Here is a 9,490-nt window from a genome sequence, read left to right on the forward strand (position 1 = left end):
CAATAAAACTGCAGGGGACCTCCTGTGAGCTTGAATGACTTGAGCATTCTAAGAGGAAAAACAGAAATTTCTATTGAGCATTGTGTAAGGGCTGGGCGGCAAAAGCTTAGTCATACAGGAAACTCATATGAACATGGAGCAATCTATCTCTCCCAAAAGAGAAATGTGTATATTTCTGGTCTTAACGATGCATGTGCAGCTTTACTGAAGATTATATAGCAGATTATTCTCATCTTCAGTTGGCAATGCAGAGGGCAATTGCAAGCACACATTAAATACCTCCATGTCAGTTGGCGCCTATATTATTTAAAGGCCACATTCAAATGGATTTTCTAGCCATGATACTTTGCTAGATGGGTTGTGAAAGGAAAGTCCTGGAAAAAAACTAAGGTGAGATGGATAGAATAAATACCCTAGCTTCATCAAATGCAACACCTCTTGGAGTAGTTTACCACACATTTGGGAACAGAGGAGTTGATTTTAAATGTTATATAAGTGCAAGTTGTTAACTGTCCTGCTTAATAAATAACTCACTCAAATGGATTATAAATAATATAGTACACGTTTCCCAAATTACATGTTCTCCTCTGTCACGCAAGAGTAACTTGCATGTTCTACTTTTTCATTTGCATTGTTGAACTCAAAAGTCCTGTCTTTAAAAGGTAAAAACACTGCAGTAGGGGAATGCAATTTTTTTTTTTTTTAATGCTATATGAGCTGCTCACACCTAACCTGGGACAAATGAAAGCTGGAATAATTGCCCAGTGCCCACTTCACATTGCTTAGTCCTCCCCAACACCTCATGCCCTTGCCCTGTGTTATTGCACACAGTGTGATGCCCATTACTCTTACTTACCCCCGTTCAACCCCCTACTCCTCCACCCCTAAGCTTGTCTGTGGAGCCCTGTCCACATTTATGTGTAACTTTTGATCTGTGCACATGGCTGCTTCTAAGCATGTGTGTTCTTCATGGGTATGTCTGGATTTCTATGTTGACTACCTCTTTGCACATGCACTATACAAAAGGTAAACTTGTTATCTGTGTCAGTGATTGTTTCTTAATGTTATGCCTGCCTAAATTTGTTTGAGTTTTAAGTTTTTGATGTGGTGCTGGAGGACTAGATTTATGGTAGAACAGTACCCGAAGTATAGTGATAAACTAGCTAAGGAAGATCTGTTGATAAATATGCTATGGTTTCTTCACTGACACATTCTACCATATCAAGTTGGTTAACGTATTGTATATTTGGTGTATAAATTATGTAAGGATGTTCATTTTATTGAGAAAGCTGGCTTTCTGTGATTGAGCTGATGGGTTCTTTCTTCTTCTTTTTCAGAGGTTCATGTGAATAAACTTTTTTATGGACTTGCATTTTGTCATTGTGAACAAGACTAAAGGCCAGAGGGGTCCTGGCTGCCACCTTCATGCCCAGTGTGAGCATCCACATGGTTCAGAGAGATAGCATTCCTTCCCCATCCTCTGGACGAAAACCATCCCTTACATCTGATGGCTTGCAGCTGTTTACCGCTAGTCACAGTTATATGAACAAAGGAGCATCTTGTGTTGACAGTTCTGCTGCTTGACACTTAAATTGCAATTTAACTCAGACTCTTTGGACATTTTCTGTATCTTGGGTTGTCAAAATATGATCTCTCACCATGAAATTCATCAGGATGTAGAATCTCTTACTCTTTATTGTGAAGCATTTTTCTCTGTACCAAAAAGACTGATGCCTCTTTCCTTTTTATCACTTTTAAGAAAAATCCTCTCTTTGAGGCCTCTTCCAATGAGAAGGGACAAGTGAGGTAGCTTTTCTTCTTACCACGAAGATTAAGGCTTCTTTTCAGATACAGAGAGGAGGAAACCTTAATTTCTTCAAAAGCTGAGTTCATTACCTTCCGAGAAAGGCGTAGTCCCTCTTCTACTGAAAGGAGCTATGCCTTTCGGGCAGTAGGACGAACAATGTCTTGTTTCTCTCTGTCGAGAGGAGTGAAGACATAATGTCTGCTACAAGAGCAATGAGGCCCCCCCTGTTCAGCAGAAAGGTTTCACTTCCCTTTGCCTCTTCCAAAGAGGCCTTTTCCCTTTGTATTTTTCAGAGGCCTCAATTTCTAATTTGCTTGGAGAAGTTTTTATTCCCTTTTTGAATTTTTCTTCATTTCAAATGTGGTGCCTTTAAAGCACAAGACAATGTTATATACTTTTTCCTATCTTTTAATTTTGGCCTGGTTCCCATATTCCTTTTTCTTTCTTCTCGCCCAAGCTCTTCTCTTAGGGAGGAACTGTGATATTGTTCCAGTTTATCACTGTCTACATGCAGATCAAGTGCACATGATGATGCCTATGTTTTTATTTTCGATGATATGCTGGTAATGTCAAAATTCTATGGAAGCCCTTCCTGGGTGGGTAGTTTTTTTATGTACCAGTACAATTTTTAGTTATTCCACAATAGTTCAGTAACAAAAAAAACGCCCTCCATTGCAGCTGACCTCAAAACCTTGATTTGTGTTGTGTCTCCATAGGTTAAAGAAATTGTGTAATAAACTTGATGATGTTGTAAATCTTTTACATTGCTTTTTTTATGCTGTATACAGTTTTACAGTTGGTTGCATGTGGTAAATAAATTAGTTAAGTTTGTGAAACAAATGTGGGCACTGTCATTGGGAGAAAATTGTTAATTCTTTGACTTTGGCAGCGAGATTTAAGATTCTTCAGGGGTAGGAGCCTAGATGGTCAACATCCTTTGTACACTCTTGAACAATGTACCAGGCCTCAGCAAGCAGTTAGGATGGGGATCTCCAGCCTGGGATCTTTCATAATTTCAAATGTTTGAGTCATTCCCCGTAGGTGTGGTGGAAGTACTATTAATACTATGAAATCATAGACCTGCAAGGCCTTAACCAGCTTCGCTTTAGTAGCCATCTCACCTAATTGACAAATACCTAAAGCCCATCCACTGAGGTTTGGATTTATATTAATGTTGCTCCTGGTCTTGATGTGTTTGACATACATCGTGCTCCTGGGGTTTGTTGCTTCCTGTCGCTGATAATAGTTCTACTCAGACCCTCATTTCATTGCCTAGTTTTTCACTCTATTCACTTTATTCACTCTAGACATCGTCTAAGACTTGGACTACCTGCCCTCAAAGCACCACTGCCCTGCAACCATCCTCCCCACCACTTTCTGTATCCAGTCTAGAGAATAAAGAGGCTTAGATGGTGAATGGACGATCTTTAAGAGTTACCCTTTAGTCCACTCGAAATATCACTGGCCTGATCTCCATCCCTTCTGTAATTTGTGTCTCAGAACCATGCTGCGACTTCTGCTCGGCCTTTAGCAACAAGAATTAGGCAGCGGAGAGACAGGTGTTGGCCCCTAACAAACTGAATCGTTGGTGAAGCAGGTCCACTCAACGCTGAAGAAGAGGAATGCGATGACTGGCCCTTCAACCCAGTCTAGAGATCATTGGCTCTGGGTATTCGGAAGGAGACGATTAAAGACACCTCGGCCACCATTGTTAACCCCAGTCCTTGCACTAAGTCCACACTGAGATGCACAAGTACAGTTGACACTCAGATTTCCAAAACACAAACAGCTGCATGTCAAGTGCCATCACGGGGCAGGTATCAAGCCTTGTTCGCTACCCAGCACTGCTTTTAAGTCCGTAGTTGCTTTTGACCTCTGCTCAGCAGCGAGGCAAGGCGTTGAGACTGGATCCAACTGAAAACCTCAGCCCCACAGCCCAACATGTGTTGCCTTTGAGTCTAGGAACACATGTTGGTGTCAAAACAGACAATTCCTTCGGTGCCAGCGGTGCTGAAATCTGTGTTCTGAGACCATCCACAGCCGATTCCAAAGAAACACCTGTCCTCTAGAAGCTCCAGTGGGAGCTTGATACCTTCTCCTTCACCACCATGTCCACCTCCTGTGACTTCTCAGGGTTCGCTGTAATTCTATTCTGATTCAGGTAGTTCCAGTCCTTATAATCCAGCAGGAGGCCCTTTGGTCTCCTTTCTAACTCCTCCCCATTGACTATCTTGGGAGCACTATGAAATGGAGCCCCCAGGGGACACACTCTTGTTATCGCTTTCCCACCAGTCATCCAGCGTGCAGATGCCTACCACAAGGTAGATATGGACATCCAATATCCTCTCCCCCTGGACAACATCTTGATGAGGACGCTGTCCAGAACCGAGCATTCCCTCCAGCTTTTTTTCTTTGCTAGCAGGTATGGGGAAGTGTGGCCCAATAATTTTCAGTGAGCCTTTGAAATCCCAGTTAGTAATACTGAGGATTGACAAAAAATTAAAACCTGCACCATCTGATTGTCTCTATTTCAGAGGCCATTTTCTCCAAGCACTCCCTGATGTTTTTTACCTCCCAAAAGTGAGCAGTAGCCCATGCCAATGGTGACGCTCCCCCACCTCAAAAGGAGAGCAGGTGCATTGATGCAGCTGGCAGAAGGGTGGCATTCGATGTGCCACACACTGGCGCATTAGAAATTCCATGTGACTGATGTCTCATTACAACAGGGCCCATGGGAAGAAATGGAATCCTTGCTTCAACATTTCCTCAACTAATATTGTATTTGAGGAGAAGAGATTGTTGAGGAGGGGTAAGCCTAATTGACCACCACCATATGGTGTGCACTGAACGCAGCTGATACGACCTCCGGTGGGGTTAATCACCTGTGTGATCCACCACCTCCATTATTGGCTGAGTATTTGTGGCTTTATGCCAGAAGTACATCTGGGTTTATGAGATTTTAGAAAAGCTAGTGAAGGATGTAGACACTGCCAAGGCCAATGGATCTACTTAAAGTACCAACAACCATGAGCTCCTTTCACAAGCAGCAGACATGCAGTCGGTCCAAGGTCAGCTCCCTCAGCCTTACATAATCCTACCAACGGAGCAACAGGCCTATCACCTACAGCTAAGGTAGGGGCTACACTCAGGGCACATTCAGGGGTAATAACTCCAATCGTTGAGGCAGAGGCTCCCCTCCAAAGGAGAGACTACTTCCAAATATCGACTTGCCCCTTAACCCCCAATCACACTACTGTGAGAGAAAGGCTCCTTGTTGCAGTACCACCTCCACTTTTAGCCTGGTTTCTGAATGCAACTTGGGCTGAGTGCACTGGGATCCTGCTAACCAGGTTCAGTGCCAGTGTTCTTTCCCTGAAACCCTGTAGAAGTAAGTGGATTCACGTTTAGCTATCACTATAAGTCCCTAATAAAAGGTACTTGGGCACGCAGGGCATGGGGTACTGTGGGTAAGCCCCTGAGTGCAGCAGCACTGATTGTGCCACACTCGAGAGCTATGCATTCAGATGCGCCCAGCACTGCCAGAGCAGCCTGAGTGTCCTGGTGCAAACCTAAAATACAAACTCGACATGGCACACTCTGTGTGTGCCCTGCCCACCTTACACTGCATATTTTATGGGTAAGTCACCTCTCTAGCATGCCTTCCAGCCCTAAGGCAGGGTGGACCATACTATATGTGAGGGCATAATTGCATAAGCTATATGCCCCCACTGTGTCCTTGCCCATCCTGGGACATAGTGAGTGAACAGAGCAGACATTTTAATATGTCGAGACGGGGCCACTCACCTGAAAAGCAGGATGTCTGCAGGGGCGATGGTATGCCCTGACCTCCTGGAGCACTTGCTGGTGGACCCAGAAACCCCGGCAAGTGTCCCAAAAGGAAAGGGGGAGTGGAAGAGCAAGAGACAAAACACTGCCACATCTTGCCGGCCCAGCCAGGCACCCTGTATCTTCGAGGGAGAGGGGGGGGGGGGGGGGGGGGGGAGTGCAGGTCGTTAATGACCGAGTGATAGAGTTAGTGCACTCAACTTCTTTGAAACTGAATCTCTCTTTGTGATATGGGCACGGGAGCGGTAGAAGAACACCGGGATGCTCCAGCACTTTTCTTGGATAATAATAACTGTTGGCACAATTGCTAACACTGCATTACCAAAAACCTAAACTGAATACCATAACAATAAGTACTGCAACAGTAGGGCTGGATCCACAGAGATTCACTGTTGCACACTATAATTAGAACTGTGGTTGCACTTACAATACACAAGAAAGACAAACAAGGGCATTAATTATATCACATAAAACTTTCCTGCATGCATAGGGTTAAACTAAAAGGAACAAAAACAATCTGAAGCCTCAGAGTGCGAATTCCGGTTCCTGTTTAGCCACGGCCGCTGACGCTGTTGGGCTCCACTGAGTTCTTCTGCATGCTGAGTCGGGGGCTGTGAAAACCGCGCACATAGATGCACATAGGAGACGCAGGCGAGGAAGAGCAGTGCTTGAGAAGCAGAGGGCTGTAGGAGTAGAAGAAGGAAGGAGGAGGAGACCACTGGGCTTAAACGAATGAGCGTGGAAGCCGGCCTGGACCATTGTGACTGAGGTAAAGGGGTAAAAAGAAGGGGAGAGAGGGGCCCGTCTCTTCTCGAACGCCCCCCTCTCCCCTCCCCCGGTCACTTGCCTGTCTGACCGCCTTATAGTGCCCATATTACCTAGCGCTTCTTTCGACCCATATTGACTCCTTTCGACTCACAGGAGTCATAAAAGGTGCTTTTTCCCCTTCACCGGCCTCCAATGCCTCTCATTGACTTCTTTGGTCTCCTACTGGTTCACAAAGGCTACATAGTTATTGTTACTACAGGGAGTGCAGAATTATTAGGCAAATTAGTATTTTGACCACATCATCCTCTTTATGCATGTTGTCTTACTCCAAGCTGTATAGGCTCGAAAGCCTACTACCAATTAAGCATATTAGGTGATGTGCATCTCTGTAATGAGAAGGGGTGTGGTCTAATGACATCAACACCCTATATCAGGTGTGCATAATTATTAGGCAACTTCCTTTCCTTTGGCAAAATGGGTCAAAAGAAGGACTTGACAGGCTCAGAAAAGTAAAAAATAGTGAGATATCTTGCAGAGGGATGCAGCACTCTTAAAATTGCAAAGCTTCTGAAGCGTGATCATCGAACAATCAAGCGTTTCATTCAAAATAGTCAACAGGGTCGCAAGAAGCGTGTGGAAAAACCAAGGTGTGAAATAACTGCCCATGAACTGAGAAAAGTCAAGCGTGCAGCTGCCACAATGCCACTTGCCACCAGTTTGGCCATATTTCAGAGCTGCAACATCACTGGAGTGCCCAAAAGCACAAGGTGTGCAATACTCAGAGACATGGCCAAGGTAAGAAAGGCTGAAAGACGACCACCACTGAACAAGACACACAAGCTGAAACGTCAAGACTGGGCCAAGACATATCTCAAGACTGATTTTTCTAAGGTTTTATGGACTGATGAAATGAGAGTGAGTCTTGATGGGCCAGATGGATGGGCCCGTGGCTGGATTGGTAAAGGGCAGAGAGCTCCAGTCCGACTCAGACGCCAGCAAGGTGGAGGTGGAGTACTGGTTTGGGCTGGTATCATCAAAGATGAGCTTGTGGGGCCTTTTCGGGTTGAGGATGGAGTCAAGCTCAACTCCCAGTCCTACTGCCAGTTCCTGGAAGACACCTTCTTCAAGCAGTGGTACAGGAAGAAGTCTGCATCCTTCAAGAAAAACATGATTTTCATGCAGGACAATGCTCCATCACACGCGTCCAAGTACTCCACAGCGTGGCTGGCAAGAAAGGGTATAAAAGAAGGAAATCTAATGACATGGCCTCCTTGTTCACCTGATCTGAACCCCATTGAGAACCTGTGGTCCATCATCAAATGTGAGATTTACAAGGAGGGAAAACAGTACACCTCTCTGAACAGTGTCTGGGAGGCTGTGGTTGCTGCTGCACGCAATGTTGATGGTGAACAGATCAAAACACTGACAGAATCCATGGATGGCAGGCTTTTGAGTGTCCTTGCAAAGAAAGGTGGCTATATTGGTCACTGATTTTTTTTTGTTTTGTTTTTGAATGTCAGAAATGTATATTTGTGAATGTTGAGATGTTATATTGGTTTCACTGGTAATAATAAATAATTGAATTGGGTATATATTTTTTTTTGTTGAGTTGCCTAATAATTATGCACAGTAATAGTCACCTGCACACACAGATATCCCCCTAACATAGCTAAAACTAAAAACAAACTAAAAACTACTTCCGAAAATATTTAGCTTTGATATTAATGAGTTTTTTGGGTTCATTGAGAACATGGTTGTTGTTCAATAATAAAATTAATCCTCAAAAATACAACTTGCCTAATAATTCTGCACTCCCTGTATTGTCGGGCTGGATTTGGCTTGGCAGCGGAAGCTGGTGCCGTACTGAAAGCCCTGAACAGAAGCCCACAGCAGGGGAGAGGATTAAGAGTGTGGAGTGCTGGGAGTACTAGTTGGGTTGGGAGTTTGGTTGGCCTTTCCGCTTCTGCCCACCTGGTTCCTGTCCCTCCATTTCATTCCTACTGCAACTGGGATCGGGTACTACTCTGGTGGTATCTTGGTGATACTACCTTATTATCCTGGACATCGCCTATATTTGAGATTGCAGTGTATCGGAGAGATTTTGTAGCAAGAGGGTGATCAAGAACAGCACCAACAGAATGACGTCTAAACGCACAAGCAGGAGTAGGTCCTTCCTTAATCGGGCATGTAAAAAAAACCTAAATCAAACCCCCTGAGGAGAAACAAAGTGTTGCAACAAGTAAATATAAAAAGTTTGAATTTTATCCTACCATTCCTGTCAAAGGAGCCTTGTGAGAAAATAGTGGTTAGGGCAGAAAACACACCTGACATCACTAATATATCTCCTTTAGGCCCTATTCAGAACAATGATCCGAATGCTACAGTAGGTGAGGGCACTACTGCTAAGGAGGGGTCTGCGGGGGCTATTATGGGGGGGATAAGTCGGGTCAAAGCCACAGATTTTACACTCCCTGATATAGACCTGGATGAGGGGCTTAGCTGTAGATTAGTACCCCCAACTATACCAATGACACCAGCAGAAGTACATTCTAATATTCTCTCACCTGTGTTAAAACTATTCAGTAGTACCCCCTCGGATCATTTTCTTTCTGACTTAACTCCACCTGCAACTACAGATCTAGGGTGTCCACCTTCACAACACGCAGTTTTCACCGATTTTCTCAAGTGTCTTGAAAGAATCTTATCATCCATCCTGGAACTGTTGGAGAAATTGGTAAACAATTCAGACCATACTCAAGATATCCTGGTCTCTATTTTAAAAGTTTTACTAAATCAAAATATGAGCCATTCCCCAAAAGAGTGGATTATGTTATCTAAAAAAGAAGCAATTAAAAACTTGGGTCTGAACGCAAATGGGATTAGCCTGCAGTATACGAGTACTGAGGATTTGAAGACTGAAGGTGATAAACCCTCTCTCCTCGACAGAGGTACTCAAGCTGGGAAACCACAGGTGGACAAAGGAGACACTAAGATAGTAATTCATGCCTCTGAAGAGAACGAGATATATTCTTTGGACAATATGTTTTGACTAATTCTCTCTCAATCCTT

At 44.1% G+C, this 9,490-nt stretch overlaps 1 protein-coding gene across 1 annotated transcript in view; it reads left to right on the forward strand.

Annotated features, from left to right (window-relative positions):
• The window catches only part of CPSF7 (cleavage and polyadenylation specific factor 7), a 175,517-nt gene extending 172,955 nt beyond the window's left edge, over positions 1 to 2,562 (forward strand). Inside the window, exon 10 of the mRNA XM_069223252.1 lies at positions 1,338 to 2,562. The gene's annotated coding sequence lies outside the window, so the exon portion shown is untranslated. The remainder of the gene's footprint in view (positions 1 to 1,337) is intronic.
• Positions 2,563 to 9,490: the final 6,928 nt, after the last annotated feature.

This window comes from Pleurodeles waltl, chromosome 3_1, assembly GCF_031143425.1.
Source record: "Pleurodeles waltl isolate 20211129_DDA chromosome 3_1, aPleWal1.hap1.20221129, whole genome shotgun sequence".
In the NCBI taxonomy this organism is placed as follows: domain Eukaryota; kingdom Metazoa; phylum Chordata; class Amphibia; order Caudata; family Salamandridae; genus Pleurodeles; species Pleurodeles waltl.